Source organism: Dermacentor albipictus, unplaced genomic scaffold, assembly GCF_038994185.2.
Source record: "Dermacentor albipictus isolate Rhodes 1998 colony unplaced genomic scaffold, USDA_Dalb.pri_finalv2 scaffold_13, whole genome shotgun sequence".
NCBI lineage: Eukaryota > Metazoa > Arthropoda > Arachnida > Ixodida > Ixodidae > Dermacentor > Dermacentor albipictus.
The window spans coordinates 6179983-6197307 of NW_027225567.1; the positions used below are offsets into that span (position 1 = coordinate 6179983).

The 17325-nt window shown below is 47.9% G+C and overlaps 1 long non-coding RNA gene across 1 annotated transcript in view; it reads left to right on the top strand.

The window, feature by feature from the left end:
• Positions 1-3524: 3524 nt before the first annotated feature.
• LOC135920369 (uncharacterized) overlaps positions 3525-17325 on the top strand; it is a 199414-nt gene continuing 185613 nt past the window's right edge. Inside the window, exon 1 of the long non-coding RNA XR_010570235.1 lies at positions 3525-4209. This is a non-coding gene — a long non-coding RNA (uncharacterized lncRNA). The remainder of the gene's footprint in view (positions 4210-17325) is intronic.

The following is a 17325-nucleotide window of genomic DNA, read 5'->3' on the forward strand; positions in this document are numbered from 1 at the left end:
CAAAGTTTGAAAACGCTATTGGTTTCTGGTCCTGTGCTTCGCGCGCAAGTCTACACAAAGGAATTCATAGTTCAGTGTGACGCCAGCGACATGGCTTTGGTCATCGTACTTAGTCAGGTTGCCGACGACAATGAGGAACATTCTCTCATCTACGCCAGCCGTAAACTAACTGTAAGAGAGGACACCTACAGCGCTTCAGAGAAGGAATGTGCTTGTTTAGTTTGGGCAGCCCAGATGTTGTCGCGTTACTTGTACGGAGTGAGGTTCATCTTCTAGACCGACCACTGTCCGCTGACGTGGCTCAATGAAATGCCACACAGAAATGGCCGCTTGTTCCGATGTAGCCTCACTCTCCAAGAGTACAACTTCTCCGTTAGATATAAGAAGGAAAAGTTGCATAGCGATGCGGATGGTTTGAGCAAGCTTATTTTAATTCTGCGTTTAGGGAGCCAGCCTAAATTTTGGGGTTGTTATTGTTAATGTTGTTAAGCCAAGAAGATCCCCTTTCCTTTAGCAGGACTCCCTCCATGATTTCTCAATCTGTCAGCACGAAATTCCTTCAAAAGATGGCGTAGCGAAATGCAGCATTTGTTGTTTCGGCACTTATGTTTTCTTTGAAGCCTAGCGGGTCTAAAGTGAGATCCACGATACGTCATCTCGGCGCAGAGCCGTGTTGTGGGGTTCACTTTGCAGTTGCCCGTCCTTGTTGGATGTTTTGGGGCGGTGTCATCATTTCACAGCTGGTCGCTGGAAGTCAAGGCACCCCCGCACTCTTGCCACCAGCCATTCTGTTCCTGCCCAGCGGTTGTCAGTACTCGCCAGTCGAGATTTTCTGGGCCATGGGGAGCTGTTACGAACGGCCTGCAGAGCTACCGATCTACACAATTCTCCCAGCCCACTGTAGCTGCGAAGTTGGCGATCTACTGAGGAGCGACCGCCGAGTCAACAGCTCGTTGGCGGCGGCATGTCTGCTGCGGCGACTCGCTTTGAAAGCACGACAATTCGTCAGACCCCAGCCTTTTGGCGCCACCATGTCTGCTGCGACGACTCGCTTTATAAGGACCACAATTCGCCGCATTCCCAACCAAACGGCGCCGGGAGGTCTACTATAGTCGGCGGACCATGTATCGTTAATGGGTTTGCCGCCACCGTCACGGCTTGTTTGAAGCGGTGGAACTTCTGGAATAAGAAGTATTGTGGTGCCGTCTCACGCAGCTTAGAAGTCGTCAGTCATAGTCGATAGGCGCGGCGGCCAATGTCTGCGGAGTCGACTCTGGGACAAAGAGGCGCCTGCTCGGGTCAAGACCTCTGTCTGCGGGAACCCTCTAATCTCGGTGTGGTCAGTGAAACCTGTGCGGAAGTGAGTGGGTAAACTCTCCCCCTCAAAGGCGGGGGTGGCTACGATGACTTTGGACGCTCCGTTTGGTCGAACGGCCGTTTTCCCTCACCTAGGGATCTAGGGAGGACAGATTATTTACAAGCAGCTGTGGCGCGGCTGCTGAGTGGGCATTCTCGTTCTGCCATGCTAGACTGATGAACTGTAACGTTCTCATGTAGATATTGTAAATAAAACCCATAATCCTCCTTTTCGATGACAAGTCTCTCCTTTCAACAACGTCCTCAGCGTGCATAAGTTGGACGACGGCATGGGCCAGCTACCATCTATGTCATGCCCGACTCCAAACATTACAGTGCGCATTGTTAAAATAGGCGGCTTCTTTCCACTGGTGTCAGTCAGTGCGGATATCTTTGCAAGTGGCCCCCGTTGAACGGCATTCTAGCTTGTTTTTCTAGCTTTCTAGCTTGTTTGATGAGGCCGCCGACTCGGCGTTGAACTACCGGCGGGTGATCGCATCGCATGTATTGCGTCCTTGCTATTCCGGCGCCAAATCTTCAAATGCACGTAGTGGATGGACCGAAAGGCGCGTCCTTGGAGAGGCGTTGCGTGGTTGCTTGCCGTTCTCTCATCGCTGTTTCTTCGTTGCATGCGTGCATGTGTTTAAGAAAAACTTTCACTCACTGACGGTTAGGGTTGCATCCATACTAATATGCCTGACAGCAATTGCAATGCTTAGATCCCAGGAGTCAGCAGAGCCCGGTACTCGCGAATACGCCTGTCCAACAGTAAAAGCAGCCGCTCTGCATAGACTGACCGGCACTTTTTCGGAAACAATTTACGGCCGCCCTTCCAGTCACTCCATTGCTGTGCCGCTTGGTTTGGTGACTAACGGGGAAGCTGTTGCGGACGCACGCATTTGAGAAGGCGCCGAGTCGGAAAGGTATAAAAATGCGGAAGCGTGTTGGTTGTGGCGGGGGGTCTCGGAAGGATCGTCTTCAGGAACTCGCTTGATGCGTGCGAACTAGCTAGCTGTCTTGCTACCAAGCACATCCCGCGAGCAGTTCAAGAGGATGCCTGCTGGTGGCCGCTCTCTCTGGTTGAAAACACGCCGCTGCACCCGGGCTTGGCGGGTGCAAGGAACGACTTCGCTTTGTCGGCTCTAGACCTGTCGTGCCTGCCTTACGCGTCCAACAGGGTGGCTTTGCCGCTCCGCGGAATGCTTCTTTCTTGCTTCCGTTACTTAACGGCCGCACGAACGCGTCTGCCGCCGCCGCCGCACCTGATGGAAGAGCGCTTGGGGCCGTGTCATGCACGTCACGTATGTGTGCGTGCGCGCGCGTCTGCGAGTGGAGTGGTTGCATGCAGGCTCTCTCGCTCGGTAGGGGAACGGGGCAGGTAGGGCGGGTAAAGAAAAGGGGCACGGCGGGAGGGGTGGGCGCGTGACCCCGAGACATAGCTCAAAGACGACGTTTGCTCGCGCAACACGCAAGCACGCGTGCCTCGTCGGGTGCCTGCCCACCGCGCAGTGCGAGCGCTACAGCGCCGAGGCGAGGCGGTGGCGGGCGCTTGTCACCGAGAGCGACAAGCGGCGGCGGCGGCCGTTGTATGCCAGCGTGCATCGCACCGGATGCGGAGTAGAGTGTCGAAGACTGACGTTCGTAACACCGCCGCATGGAAGGACGGCTTCGGGCGGGCAGCGCTCACGTCCTTCCGAAGGAAGCGTTTGTGCGTGCGTTTGTGTTGGCGCACGGAGAAAGCAGGTGTTCCTCCGCCCTTTGTTGTTCTGTACTTTCCGTTGGCGCGCGCTGTATCTGCCGTTTGTCGAGACGTAAGGGAAGGGGGGGGGGGGGGTTGAAGGGCGTAGGGTAAGTTGGGGAGAGGTGAACGGAAAGAATGGAACAAGTCCGACGACGACGCGGGCGCGTGGAGAGGGTAGGGAAGGTGCATACAGAGAGAGCGGCGGCGGATGGAACCCGATTGTTTATGGTAGTCAGCGATGACAGCCAGCAGGCAGCGGCGGCAGCCAGAGCGCTGCGGCGCGGCAGCAGCAGCCCCGCTGCCTGCGCGCGGACGCTTCAAGGGGGGGGAGGGGGGGATGCCCCGCACTGCCGTCGGGAGCTGCCACGGGCTGCCAGGCAGGCTGGCAGGCGCGCGACGGCAATACATCAAGCCGCCCTGTCAGCCGTTCTGCCGACATCAATAAATTCCAGACCGATTCATTTTCAAGAAGGTGGAGTAAGTTGAGTGAAGGCCGGGAAGAGGGGGGTGAGCACACACAGTGTGTGTTGTATGTGCTGCTGCCGCCCGTCATCATCGTCCGTATGCCACTTTTTTGTCCGCCCACCATAGAGAGCTTGGCTGGACGCCTCGGGCTCGACGTTCTTTTCACCCTGTCGGGCACGCACCGTGCTGGCGCACGCGTGTGTGTCTCCCCGCGGGGAGAACGTCTCGGAGGCGCCGAGCGGCTTTGACCGTGTGCTCGTGTGGTTCGCGCAGGACCAGCTCAGTACCACGCATATCGGTAACTCCGCGTTGGTGTAGCGCCGATGCCTCTTGAACTTCGTACCCACTTGTTTGTGCGCGAAAATGTAGCTTTTTGTTACCGAACGAAGGATCGTAAATGCAACACCCGAGGTGCTCCGGCCAGCGCCCGAAGCAACCGTGCATCACTTGGAGCTAAAAGGCCACACACACCGCAGAGTCCGCACTGCGTCCTGCCACCTGCCAACGTGCCTAACTGTGCGTCAGTGCAACCCCTATATATTCAGAAAGTGCGATGCCGCTGTAAAATGCGTGCGTGCTCTCCGATACTCCGTCGTCTGCAACGCATGCTCGGATAACGACTCACGCGCGACCTTCCAAACAGAAAGGTAGGTCGTACCTCCGGCGCGCACACCAGCTTGAATTCCCTCTGCTGGCTCGGGAGGATTAAGAGTGGCTTCGAATGTGCGAGCTGCCTTAATTCTGCACAAAATCACGTTACTGGGAGAATTCAAACACAAGATTCGGCGATTGTCCTACTAGTGTTTATTTTCTTTCTTTTTTTTCGTGTATCTGAGGTCAGAAGGTCTACTTCCTAAGTCTTTTGTCAGTTTGCTGCGCAGCAGACTTGCTGACTCTGATGTTTCCTTGTGAAGTTTATTCATTCATAAATAGTAGAAGCACGTGTATATAGTTGCTGTGCAGTGTGATACGTCACAGTGTGGGAGAATTTCTATTGACTGTATAAGCGGCTTAAACAAGCGCTGTCATTACCGCTGAACTTACATGCACGATAACGCAGACTTTATGGTCATAACACGCTTGCTTGAATCATGTGGACTACGCCTCCAGAGCATTGTGAGAGCGATAAATGATGCGTGCTCTGCGTCGAAGGCATCGCAGTCTCCGCGGACGACTTTCACTTTCCGTCCGTGAAGCAGATATACTCTCGCCATTTATATCGCGCCAGTAGCTGCTCCTTGACTTGGTATATACACGGATACGTCGTAAGCGTTCGCATCTGCAAGCGAAGGTTGCGTCTGGAGGCAGCACTCACTCCGAACTGGCCCCCATTCCCTTTGAGAGACACTCTCGAAGGATCTATACCTTCGTGAAAAGAAATGTGTTGACATATTTCGTCTCTGGAGCAAGACGGTTGCTCGGAAACTTCTACAGCTGACTCCGAGTTGCCTAAACGTGTTTTGTTTATGTTATGCTCAGCTTGGGAGCCAACAAGTTCGTTAAATGATATATGCCCACTGCGGCGTCTTAGTGTCTATAACGTTTTGCTGCTGAGTACGATCGAGGTTGTGGGTTAGACTCCCAGCCGCGACGGCCTTCGATGAGGCTGGGTCGCTGAAACTGTTGTGTATATACCGTGCTTTGGGTGCACGTTGAAAGAACCCTATATAGTCAGAACCTTCGACTATGGCGTCCTTCACCTTGTCAGTTGCTTTGGGCGTTATTCCCCGGAATTTGAGATTATATCGCGGTCCTTGCTCTTCAAAGAAACTTTAATATCCGTACCTGCGTCATTAACACTCATTATTACTGTGGTCTTGAACAACCAGCACACTGTGTCAGCTCAAAGCGCTATGCATGTACCCGATACGCTGAGTGCAGAACTGATGACGGCGCTCGAGTAATCCACAAGCGAACGTATTTTCTCGTATAGGCATCACCGAAGCGGCCTCATCGACTGCATGCACGCACGGAAGGTTGTGTGCTTTTTTCGAACAGCTGGTTTACCCCCATGAGCGTGTTTTCAATTTCGCGGTTGGGCTGTATACTTGTACTCCCTGTCTCCCTTTACATTTCCTCCCCCCAATTTCTCCATTTCCTAGAGCAGCGTTGCAAACTGGATATTCTCATCATCTCTCTTCCGTTCCCATTATTACTCTCTGTCGATCTATTTTTATCGAAGCCGAACCCACAACCCCCACATTACGGGTGCGTTGCACTATATATATTCCAGCTTTTCCGGGTAATTAATACTCCAAGTGGAGTTCGAGTTACAATATATAGTAGGAAGATATGTACAGACACAATCGTATATAAGTATTATCTTCGCATCCGTGCGTCGGCGATATCGTCCTTCCAGCTTGGTTATCACTTCCGCACGATGTCGCCCATCGCACACAGTGGCGTCCCGGTGGGGAAGCTTATCCGGGACGAACACAGCGCACTTTACGGTCTATATGCGGCCACGCCGCCGCTGTGCAGTTGCTACGTGTTTCCAGCTCTGTAGGCGTGACGATTACGAGCTTCTGAAGAGGAAGCACGGCTGTTGCGGTGCTCAGCAGTTATGCTATTCACAGCACACTGTTTGCTTCACTCCACGAATGTGCCGCATGCCTGCGCGGCAGTACACTGTCGGGGCGGCATAGAAGTCGCGTTAAACAGTAACACGCACAATATTCAGCGTTAACGTGGTTGCCTGCGTGGGAGCAACAACACCTAGCCTAACATACACGCTCTGCGACAATACGCGCATCACTGCCATGATCGCCAACTTGAGTAATAACACATTACGCGTGCTTGTGTTCTCGAGCTTCATTCCGGCCGTTTGAATCATGTACAACATATATACATATATATATATATATATATATATATATATTAGTCTGTTACGCGCATGCGTATATGCGGATGACGTTCGTTCACGGAGCCTCGGTCCAGTCCTATTCTTGAAGTTTTACGTACGTGGGCGCCGATTCTGTGGCCCTATATATGGCTGAAACTGCACCGCGGTTTTCTTTTTTTTTTTTATCGAAGCATTTATTATATAACTCAGCAGAACATAACGTTACATCTGCACTGTTTTAAATCTAAACTCCTGAAATTTTCTGAGTTCTGAATGAAATAGACTGGTTTTGTTCATTTTCAATTTGTTTTCATAACAACAGGACTTAGTAGTTCCAAGTGGGCAGTGTCAGATTTTCAGTTTTATGAGAACTCGAAAACCGTGCAGTATATACACTCCGGACACCTCCATTTTCTACCTCAGCCACCCTGCGTTCATATTCACAAAATTTCTCTTACATACTCATAAATGTTTCTATACGTTCGTGTAACCTATTAGAGAGTTTTGATATTTCCTGGCGTTCCCTAACCTCTCTCTCTCTCTCTCTGTTTTCTTTTGTGTTTCCTTTATTTATTTTTTCCGTGCGAGTGTGCTTGTTTCCTTCGCTGTTCTTTCCATCTTTCTTTCCTCCTTTCCCCTTCCCCCCGCGTAGGGTAGCAAACCAGAGTATTCTCTTCGAGTTAACCTCCTTGCATCTACATCTCATTTGTTTCTTTCTTTCTTTCTTATTTTCTTTCTTTCTTTCTCTCTGTCTCTCTCTATCTCTTGTAAATGCCGTCTGTGGTTGGCCATGACTGCGGTGGTTTTCTTACTATCCCGTGGCATGATGTCTTACCGCACTTCGTGGTAGAGATTAATGGCGTCATTCACACCGATTTATATGTTAAAGTGCGGATGCCCGAATGCCTGTCAATCGTAAAATTCTCTTACGTGAGACAAGTTTTGTGATTATGGACCTTTATGTTATCTTTCTTTCATTGCGTAATGACACGCCATGTGGATATTTAGTTCGTTGAGTTCTGAGGGAACGGAATGTATTTATTTTTGTTTCACGCTATAAAGCACATACAAAAAAGAAGGAGCATTCGAACAAATGTTACTGTGCAAGGGAGCGTTGCACACTCGTAACCGTCCTGTGAGATTTTTCGTTTTGTCTTTCGTCCTTTTCGCTGAGTCGCTCATGCACGTGATAGGACAATAAATGCTATTCGATTATCGACTGCACCAAGCCGCAACGATGGCGATTAATCGCGTGGAGCAATACTCCTTCCCTTTCGTCTGATTATATTTTTTTCCTTGGCATCAAACGTTTCCTCGAGCTAGTTTGAGCAGTTTCAGAGAAAGGAGTAATGCACACTCCTGCGAATGTTGTTCTCAATCCAATTAGAATCCAAAGAAAAGATAACGAAAGCCTAACGCAAGTCGTGCGTTCACTATACGGTGGGTCAGCTGGACTTGTCACTCGACCCGCTCGTGTTGAGTTCATGTAAGCGAAGCTGCATAGTTGGATATTTATAAAGCTTGTGAAATCGGAGCGCCTCGTGTCTACGTGACAATATACATGGATGAAAATGAGAACATTCACACCGCTCTGTAGCTGCAGCTCAAAAACAAGAATGTAAGGGTATGCGAACAAAACTGCGATTTGATTGTTACTGGCATTTTCTCCAACGTATCTCTAACGTCATAATGACTCCAGTATAGTGTCAGCTTGCACCACATAATGTGTCTACGGCACGCCGCGTGGCGTGACACGCAAGGCGCCTTACGGTGGCACGCAGTCCCTGATGGTCCACACGTTATCACGATGTTGCGAAGTCGTATTGATAAGCACAGGTTTGTGCGTCATGACGTTTTATGTAGGAGCCGTGGCATAGAACATGCACGCGCTGACGATCTTTCAATAAAAAAAATCACCTTATTATTCACAAACTTCCGTATAGTTCGAACTTTTATTTATTTATTTATTTATTTATTTATTTATTTATTTATTTAATTATTTATTTATTTATTTATTTATTTATTTATTTATTTATTTATTTATTTCGCAGATGTTTCTTTCGTTCCATGACAGATACCGCTGATTGGTGTACAAGTTCATAAAAGACAATTTTTAATTAGACGAGTGGACCCGCACGCAGTCCTGCCGAGGCTGCAGGTGGTCCTAGGCCCTTATTCACAAAAATCTATCACGCTGGAGTTGTTCGAATACTAAATTCCAGCCAGTACTGATGCCGGACGTATTACAGCGAAGGCGGCCGACCGATAACGAAGAGCACTTACGAACGAAAAGCTTTGCGAATTCGGTCCCTGGCCCACTGAGCAGTCAGTTTTCGCGTAATAAGATTCAAAGCACAGCCTCGAACTAACGTCTCTTCTTTCTTGCTCTTCCAAAGTTTGGCCTCCATTTGCATCCTTTATCGCAAATGCGCCAGCCATACTCTGTATAGGAGTGTGGAGCAGTCCTCATGCGGAATGAGCGCTCCTGCATTCGATTCCCTCAGCACTCCTGATGCCCGAGTGAGTTTGCTACATGCATGTGCGTAGCCGCATTCTATTGCAGTTCCTTTCTCTGTATCTCTATTTTCCCAGTGAATGGGTTAAGCGGTCCCCAGCGTACATGGAGCGCCACGTTTATATATACGGCATGCAAGAACTGCCAAGAGTCGTCACCGCACGACCTGGCGATCGCCTCGATGGCCCGTGAGAATTCTGCGGATTTTCGGCGGAGACTGCAGTGTGTTATACTCGACCAGCTTGTGGCCGCCGTCGAAACAATTAACCGCACTCACTCACGGCTGTGCCCCGGGAGAGAGTGACACACACACACAGACACACACACACACACACACACGTGTGTGTGTGTGTGTACGCGCACAAGCGAACGCGCTGCCGGTGCCGCAGCACATGTTCCTCGGCGAGAAGACATTTCCGGTAACTGCGCTTCGATTGCACAAAAATGTTCACGTCGTTGCCGGGACATTATTATTTTTTTTTCTCTTTGGAAGCGGAGCGACGGGGCGGCAGAACAGCTGCCTGCAACCTGCGCGCTATGGCGCGTGTACACGACAGGCGCACCTGCGCTCGTTGCAGCCGCCACAGAGCAGGCGCCACGCATGTATACGCAGCGCGTAGAGTAGCCGAGTATACATCCATGCGTATAGACGCGCCGGTGCCCGCCGCACCGCATTGCAGCACCCCTGTATGTAGACGACGCGGTGGCGCGATGGCGACATCGCGCGCGTCACAGCGAGTTGAGCGTGCACAGAGCGTGCACAGCGCGCATGAATGCGTAAAAAATAATAAAAAGAGAGAGAACTATAGAATATGCGCACTATACTTTACACACGAACGCTATTTCGCAACGGCATCATAGGGCAGCTGCGGAGATCGTCGTGTCTGAATGGAATAGGCGCGCGCTTCCTTCGTGGTGTAGACAAAGCGGGAGCGAAATTTCGCAATTAGCGCCTCGTTCTTTCACAATGTTGCGCGCTGCCGCTTTTAGCGAGTTTGCGCGCGTCGAGTGGGTGCTGAAAGCTGGGCGATTAACCACGCCGCGGTCTTCGATTGCGTCAGCGTCCTCCCTTCTCGCCTTTCCGCACGCACCATGGCAGCAGCCGGTGTACGCCTCAACCACCCATGCATGGCCTTTCCTCGCACTCCCACTCTCTCTCCCTCTCCCGCCCCCCCCCCATCTCACCTCATGGTGTGCGATGAGTGAGTTTGTCGTAATCAGCGTAGCCATGCGGCTGCAGTTTTATTTACGTTTACGTCGCTTTTGCAGCGCCGTGCTTTCGACAGTTTAAAAGAATTGCTTTTCTTTTCTTTTTTTTTCTGAATTACCTGAATACTTCGAAACAAACAGAAAAGGCTGGAACTGTTTCAGCAATGCATCTATGCGGTGGTGTATAAAGATTTGCGGTATAACCTTCGGAAATTTGGAATTGGGGACTTTATACTGTGTGGCCATGAATTGATGGATAATCCACAGCAGGATATTAAACTAATTCACCGAGCTTTGTCATTGTTTAGAGCCTTTCTTACTTTTCTTATTTTTTGAATAAAAAAAGCAAAAAGCAAAAAGGTTGAAAAGCAAGGTCCACTTCGTCTGACATCGCGCCGGATGGAGGAATCGACTCGTTCGTCATTGAAAGAATACTGGTGCAATGTTTATATACTGCGTTAAGCCCCACCTGGGTATACCATCATGTAGGAAAATGTAAGAGAGGCTCAGTTGCAGATATAATCCGCACCGATGGAATGACGAGTGGGAGTGCAACAAGACACAGTCCTCTCGCCATTACTCTTCAACTTGGTGATGGCACCACTCTGCTGTCGTCTGGCTGAAATACCCGGACGTCGCTTCAGTGTGTCTGCCGACAACGTCACTATATGCACTAACTCCGACGGCGACCGATCCGATACCATTCAAGCCAGACTCGGCACAATTGCCACATTTCTAAAGGAGGTCGGACTCGGGCCTTCTGCTGACAGAATTAACTTCGTAGTACTGGTCACGAAAGCAGCCCGTTCTGCCTCGCAATTTTCATTGACCTTGATGGCGAGCAAATATCTCAGCAAGACAGTGTTCGAGTTCTAGGCATCTGCATCGATGCAGATGGTGGTGCAGCAACATGGCTTCGCAACATCACTCGGACCTGGCATCAGAGAGAGAGAGAGAAAACAAGGGTAGGAAAGGCAGGGAGGTCAACCAGAACAGCATCCGGTTTGCTACCGTACACTGGGGGTGGGGGAAAGGGGAATAGAAAGCGGAAGAAAGGGAGAGAGTAAACACTGAGTACGTGTGGGAGGGACACCATACACAAGGACACTATAAACGGTCTGTTAAGCCCGTGCACTTCAAGTACTGCACTAGTGCACGAATCGCTTTTCGAGCCAGTGACGGGTGTGGCCACGGTCCGAGTATCTTTCACTCGGTGAAAGGTCTCGAGTCCAGTCTGCGTAAAGTTGCCCGCAGAGAGAGGCGTTGGACATCGTAGCGAGGGCAGGTACACAATAGGTGCTCGATGGTCTCCTCGCACCCACAGGAGTCGCACATCGGGCTCTCGGCCATTCCCATACGGTAGGAGTATGCGTTCGTAAACGCCACTCCCAGCCACAAGCGACGCAACAAGGTTGCTTCGCCGCGGGAAAGGCTAGATGGCAGTTGTAGCCGTAGCGTGGGGTCCAGTTTACGTAATCTGCAATTGAAGCCACTTGAAATCCAGAGATCTTGGGACTTCTTGCGCGCAAGTTGCCGAAGTTCTCTGGCAGCGTCCGACCTCGCCAAACCTGGCATCAGATACTCCACCTAATCAGCCGCATCGCGTCCAAAAGCTGGATAAGTGAGGAGCGAACTCTCCGTCGCCTCGTGACTGCTCTACTAATTTTATGTGCTGTATTCGACTCTAACTTCTGCAGTCTGACCCAATAGCAACGACCAAAACTCGAATCGCTCAACCACGAAGCCATGAGGGTTGTTACGGGCCTGCCGCGTTTCACCCCCTTAAGCGCGGGATACATGGAGTGGAAAACCGGTATCCAAGCGACAAAATTCGCCCGGTGGCAAAAGGCTGTTTGACATGCTGCGACTGCAACCACGAAAATCGGTGCTGTCGCACGCGTCGCAATGCGATTTTTAGAGGGCTCATTTCACATGATTGCGATTTCAACAGTGTGACTGGTGCGACGCCGAGGGTTGCTTACTGCCAGGTTTCGTGGCACACGCTGCATAATTCTTTTATTGTAATGAATAAAACGTTTACAGTATCATATTATTGAATTTTCGTGATTAGAAGCAAATAATATGTACATTTACTAATTTAAAAACGTTAGTTAAGATTTGTCTTTAAGTGCGCGAGGGGCGGTTTCGGTAGTTCAGTGCGACATGGCGCACGTCAACAGCTGTTCGGAGGTGGTTCTGCGCCGTGTGTTGTCTCATCTGCCTTCTATGACCGTTTAGTTCTGCCTGCGCTACAACAATCTCCAAGATGACCTATCGACCAGTTCATATTGCTACCCTCACCGCATATGCAGTATTCGGAATTCGGCTGCCACGAAGTCGTCGTGTCAGCCCAACAAGATCCTCGCGCTACCCGTGCTCAGCGCCAGCTTCTGGAGAAATGATGCGTGTATATTGCCCGTGATTGCGCATATGTGGTGCCTGCTACTAGCCATATTCTTACGCCAAACGCAATAAGAAACACCAACCCGAAAGCACGCGTGTGCCACTGAACGAAGCCTCAAATGATCTGTGTGATTACGACGTGGAATGAAAATTGTGTTGGGAAATTCAACCTTAGCGCTATCCTGGTTCGTCCATCGCCGTGCTTGCGCTGCGAATATATATATGGGAGCCGTCTCTAAATATTTCTAAAGGCGCAAAAGCCGACGCATCAAATGTTTCGAGCAGTTACCGTCACTTTTGTAGAAACCTGTACTTTGTAACATAGCATTCTAAAAGACACGCTTCTCGTCCACTTTGTTGTCCCGTGTCTCGCGCTGGTAGTATACTCGGAACTTCTAACAAGAAGACCATATCAACACGCGCCATTCATATTGCAGGATCGTAGGCCCACGGCAGGCGCACTTGCCGTAGAATTTTTCAGCTTTCTGCTCAGCCTCGCACGCCTCTCTCGTTTAGCCTGTCTTGTGGAAATAAATATTATTCTTATATTATTAATGTTATTAGATATTAGAGTTTCTTCACTGTAATTTATAGCAATCATCCAGATTTCTTAAGCTAGTCATGCATTTAACCTGTATTAGATAAACATTGTTACGACATGCTTATAGGAGTCATTTCAAACTAGATTGCTCAGCCAGAGAAAGTACAAATGCAAGTCTCAATGTTTATTCGAATTTGGTATTCCTAAACAGATTATATTGGCAGAATTTTATGCCTGCTTGCATTTCCTGCAATTCAATGTTCAGAACTGGAAAAACTTATTCCTTTTCTTGCTGTCGAAAGGCTGCTTCAATGTCGATAGCAAGCAATAATTATTCATTTCGAAAGTGTTAAGCAATGACTATATGTCTAAGCTTATCAATGCGTTTTTGTTCCACGAACACAATTAAGTTTTCTCTCTCCCTTTTTTGACAGCCATGGAATGAAACCATTCACTTTCATAAGTATCAGGGTGCAAACATTCTGGAGTTTGTCCTGAGCATTTGCCTGCATCCTAGAGTGTGCATGTTTGTATCAAGTTCTGGTGTTTCAATCGCAGTGATCTACACATATTGTTATATTGCAACAAAGAAATTTATTGAACTTGCTTTTCAAATCTACAATGTGGCCATGCATTAACAACTACATTAATAAGCAAAAAAAAAACAGCAGATTCGGTGTACGTGTTGGAATCTATGCGAAGTGAAGTTTTTGTCAAGTGGTCAATTAAATGCTGTTAAAGTAACTGCGATATATACAATTTGTCTTACTTTCAACAATCCAACATGTCATCTTTTGCAAGGTTTGCTTTTGCACCGCATAAGGGACAACCTTAATGTCATGTAATCTTTATGCATTACACTGTTCACAAACCATACCGAAACGCAAACGGCAGTTAATGTAGATGCATGCTGCGAGACATCAACACAGTGACATTTGTTGAGCCAGGAATGGTGCGAAGTGTATGCAGATGAATGAACGACGTGCTTATGTACTTATTTATTTATACACCTCGCAGGCTGCAAGGTTGGAGTATTATGCAAGGGGGAATAAAAAAGTTGTTACAAAAGGAAGAAGGGCACAACATTAAGAAAAAAACCAGCAAAACAAGCAGTACCAATACATTACACCAACTAGCCCAACATGTTTTACTGGCACAACATTATACAATACTTAACAAACAATAACAGAAAAAGTTACTGCCCATGCACCCTGTACAGACGGTAAACCTGCGAAGCTGAAATGTGCGGCCCCGGTGTTTATCACTGAGTTAATTCCAATGGTTTATTCAAGTCTTTCTATATTATTGGTTATGTCTGTGTTTCTTAATGAGGTTATGCACATGTTTGGCTTGGGTTTATCACATTGTTTATCACCAGATCACCATCATGGAAAGTGCAATGAGTGGTTCATTGTGTTAATCCAGCGGGTCCATCAAAGTATTTCTGAATCATGTTACGCACTTGTGTTTTGCAATGCGTTAATCATAATGTTTATGACTCAGTTATGCACTGTAGTTGCCAAGTGACGTACCCGGGCTGCACATTTCACTTAAATAAATACAGGGACACATTTTTGAACCTATTGGGAAGTCGGAGAGAGACTGTTGCACGCGCGCTCTGCTGCTAGAGAGAAACGACGTCACTATTGGTCTAGCCAATGGCCCACCACACCTTTGCTGCAAGATAATTATGACATCATGATCTTGTCTTAACCCCATCCCCCTCTGTGTCCCTTCCCTGCAATAATACGTAAATAAATGTATATTTGAAATGCATAAGCATTTCTATGTCTACCCAACAAGAAATTTCTCCGTCCATCATGCAAGACGAATGCAATGGCTCACACCCCCTGAAACAATGGCTCACACCCTCACACTAGGGTTTTTGTGATCGGACCATGAGTGTTTCGCATAGGCATATACAGCTTCACTGTAAAAAGAATGAACACCTTTCTGCTAGAGAAGGTGTAATAACAAGTGAAAGTTTATTGAACATGCCGAGTAAATGCTGGTCGACAGGCAATAAATCGAATTTACACAAAAAGCAGAAGCAAGATATGATGTGTGTCGATGCAGATCCCAACAAGAAACGCATCCATCTCTGAAAGTGTAACAGAGGCCATGCTGACACAAGATTCTCCCAGTGTCTTTGCATCTACAGCTTCCGTAATTTCTCTAGGCAGCCGATCTCCACAGAATGCTAGCTTCTTCCTCTACAATGCACTCTCCACATCTGAGCGTGCATTGTAGAGGAAGAAACTAGCATTCTGTGCAGATCGGCTGCCTAGAGAAATTATGGAAGCTGTAGATCTAAAAATACTAGGTTAATCTTCTCAGCACGGCCTCCATTAGAAATGCATGCATTTCCTGTCAGGAAACGCACATGAATTTTTGCTTCTCCTTTTTGTGTATGTTCGGTCTATTGTCAGCGAGCATTTACTCAGTGTGTACATTAAAGTTTTGGTGGTTAGATCATCTCGGTTTTCTTGTTCGTCGTATGTGGTCTCTGGTGCCATTTGCAGCCAGGCTATTCATTTTTTTTTAGTCTTCAACAAATCACTTTAATAGTTCTTATGATGCTTCTGTGCACCTTATAAAATCTTTTATTTGGCCAATGTAGCAAGAATGTATGGTGTAAAGCAGTAAGAACACGGTACGCTAACTTCTAATTAAAAGGTTTATTGTGAAAATGCAGTGACCTATAAAGGTTACCAGAAAGTAGTACAGCAATAAAACCTGATAAAGACTAGTGTTTGATGCAAACAAACATAAAAGCGGGAAAGGGAGAAAATACATATAAGATAAATAAGTCCAGGGAAAAAAACACTGTGATCACCAAGTGTGCATGTGGCTACCTTCCAGGAAACTCATTTTTTTCCCAATGGCATGGAACTGGAAGAATGTGCTTGCATAAGCAAGCTGTCAGTCTGTCTGGCAATTATAATTATTTTTTTCCTGCAATTTTTCTCTATTTTCTTTCTGTAGCATTTTTATTTATGTTTGGCTGCATCAAGCACCAATATTTATCTATCCTTCAAAGATGTCTTTGTTCTTCTGGGGAAAACTCGGAGAAGGCGGGAGATGGAAATTCAAGACAATGAGCAACATGAGAATAAGGTGAAAGTAAGAGCCAACATTTCCACAAGTGGACCTTGCAGAAGACAAGTCCACTTGTCGAAACATTGGCTCCTGCTTTCACCTTGTTCTCGTTTTGCTCATCGTCCTTTTTTTCTGGTAATTTATATAACTCGCCACATTTTACAAATGAACCTCAGTTGAAAGTTCGTCCTCATCCATATCTAGTGTCATCCTGTTGATACTGCTTCATGCTATGCACTCTTGCAACATTTGTGTGTGTGTGTGTGTGTGTGTGTGTGTGTGTGTGTGTGTGTGTGTGTGTGTGTGTGTGTGTGTGTGTGTGTGTGTGTGTGTGTGTGTGTGTGTGTGTGTGTGTGTGCACACGCACGTGGATTTGGATGTGAGATCGGGCCCTTGGGCAGAGGTATCATTCTTCTCCTGTGCAGCCTTATGAATTCGTAACTATAGTGCAACAGAAATGCGATGGAGACGAACGAGGTGAACACACAGAGCGCTTCATTCTTGTCTGTTGTCTATCTGTTCCGCTTTAGTTAATAATGAATACACACAAACTCATCTAGTTTTCAGTTATTATGTCGGGCTTATAAGCCCGCTTGTGTCCTGGAATATCTGCATGGCTACGTATCCTGTAATTTAATTTCTGGCCATGTGCTTGCAAGTCGCGTGTCAATCTCCTGATTTTCCTGACAATCTTGTATGATGTGCAGGCCCAGACAGTTTCTGGTGAATCCATGCAGGGTGTTGTGCAGGGTGTAATCTGCACTACAAGTACTGCTTTGATTGCTTTCATTTCAGCTTTTGTAGGTGTAGGATGACCTGGAATGGTATTCACTTATATGGGGTTTAGTTTTATGTAGTGTCATATTACTGTTACACTGCTATTGCCAGATCAGTGTACTATATGTGCCTTATGTTTGCTTGCATCTTCATGATTAGCAACCTCCTCTATGCGTTTGGCAGTTGCATATAGTCTCCTGGCCTAATTCGTTGCCACCATATTTCACGGTATGGGCCTGTTGTGTTTCAAGTTCAGGTACTCCCGAGGTTGTGTTTGTGAAGGGACGGGTAGTCGTCTTTGCATCTCATATGCTGGCTGGCATAGTATCTTGGGACGAGGTTCTGAGCTCTTGAGACAAAGAATTTGTACTGCAGGC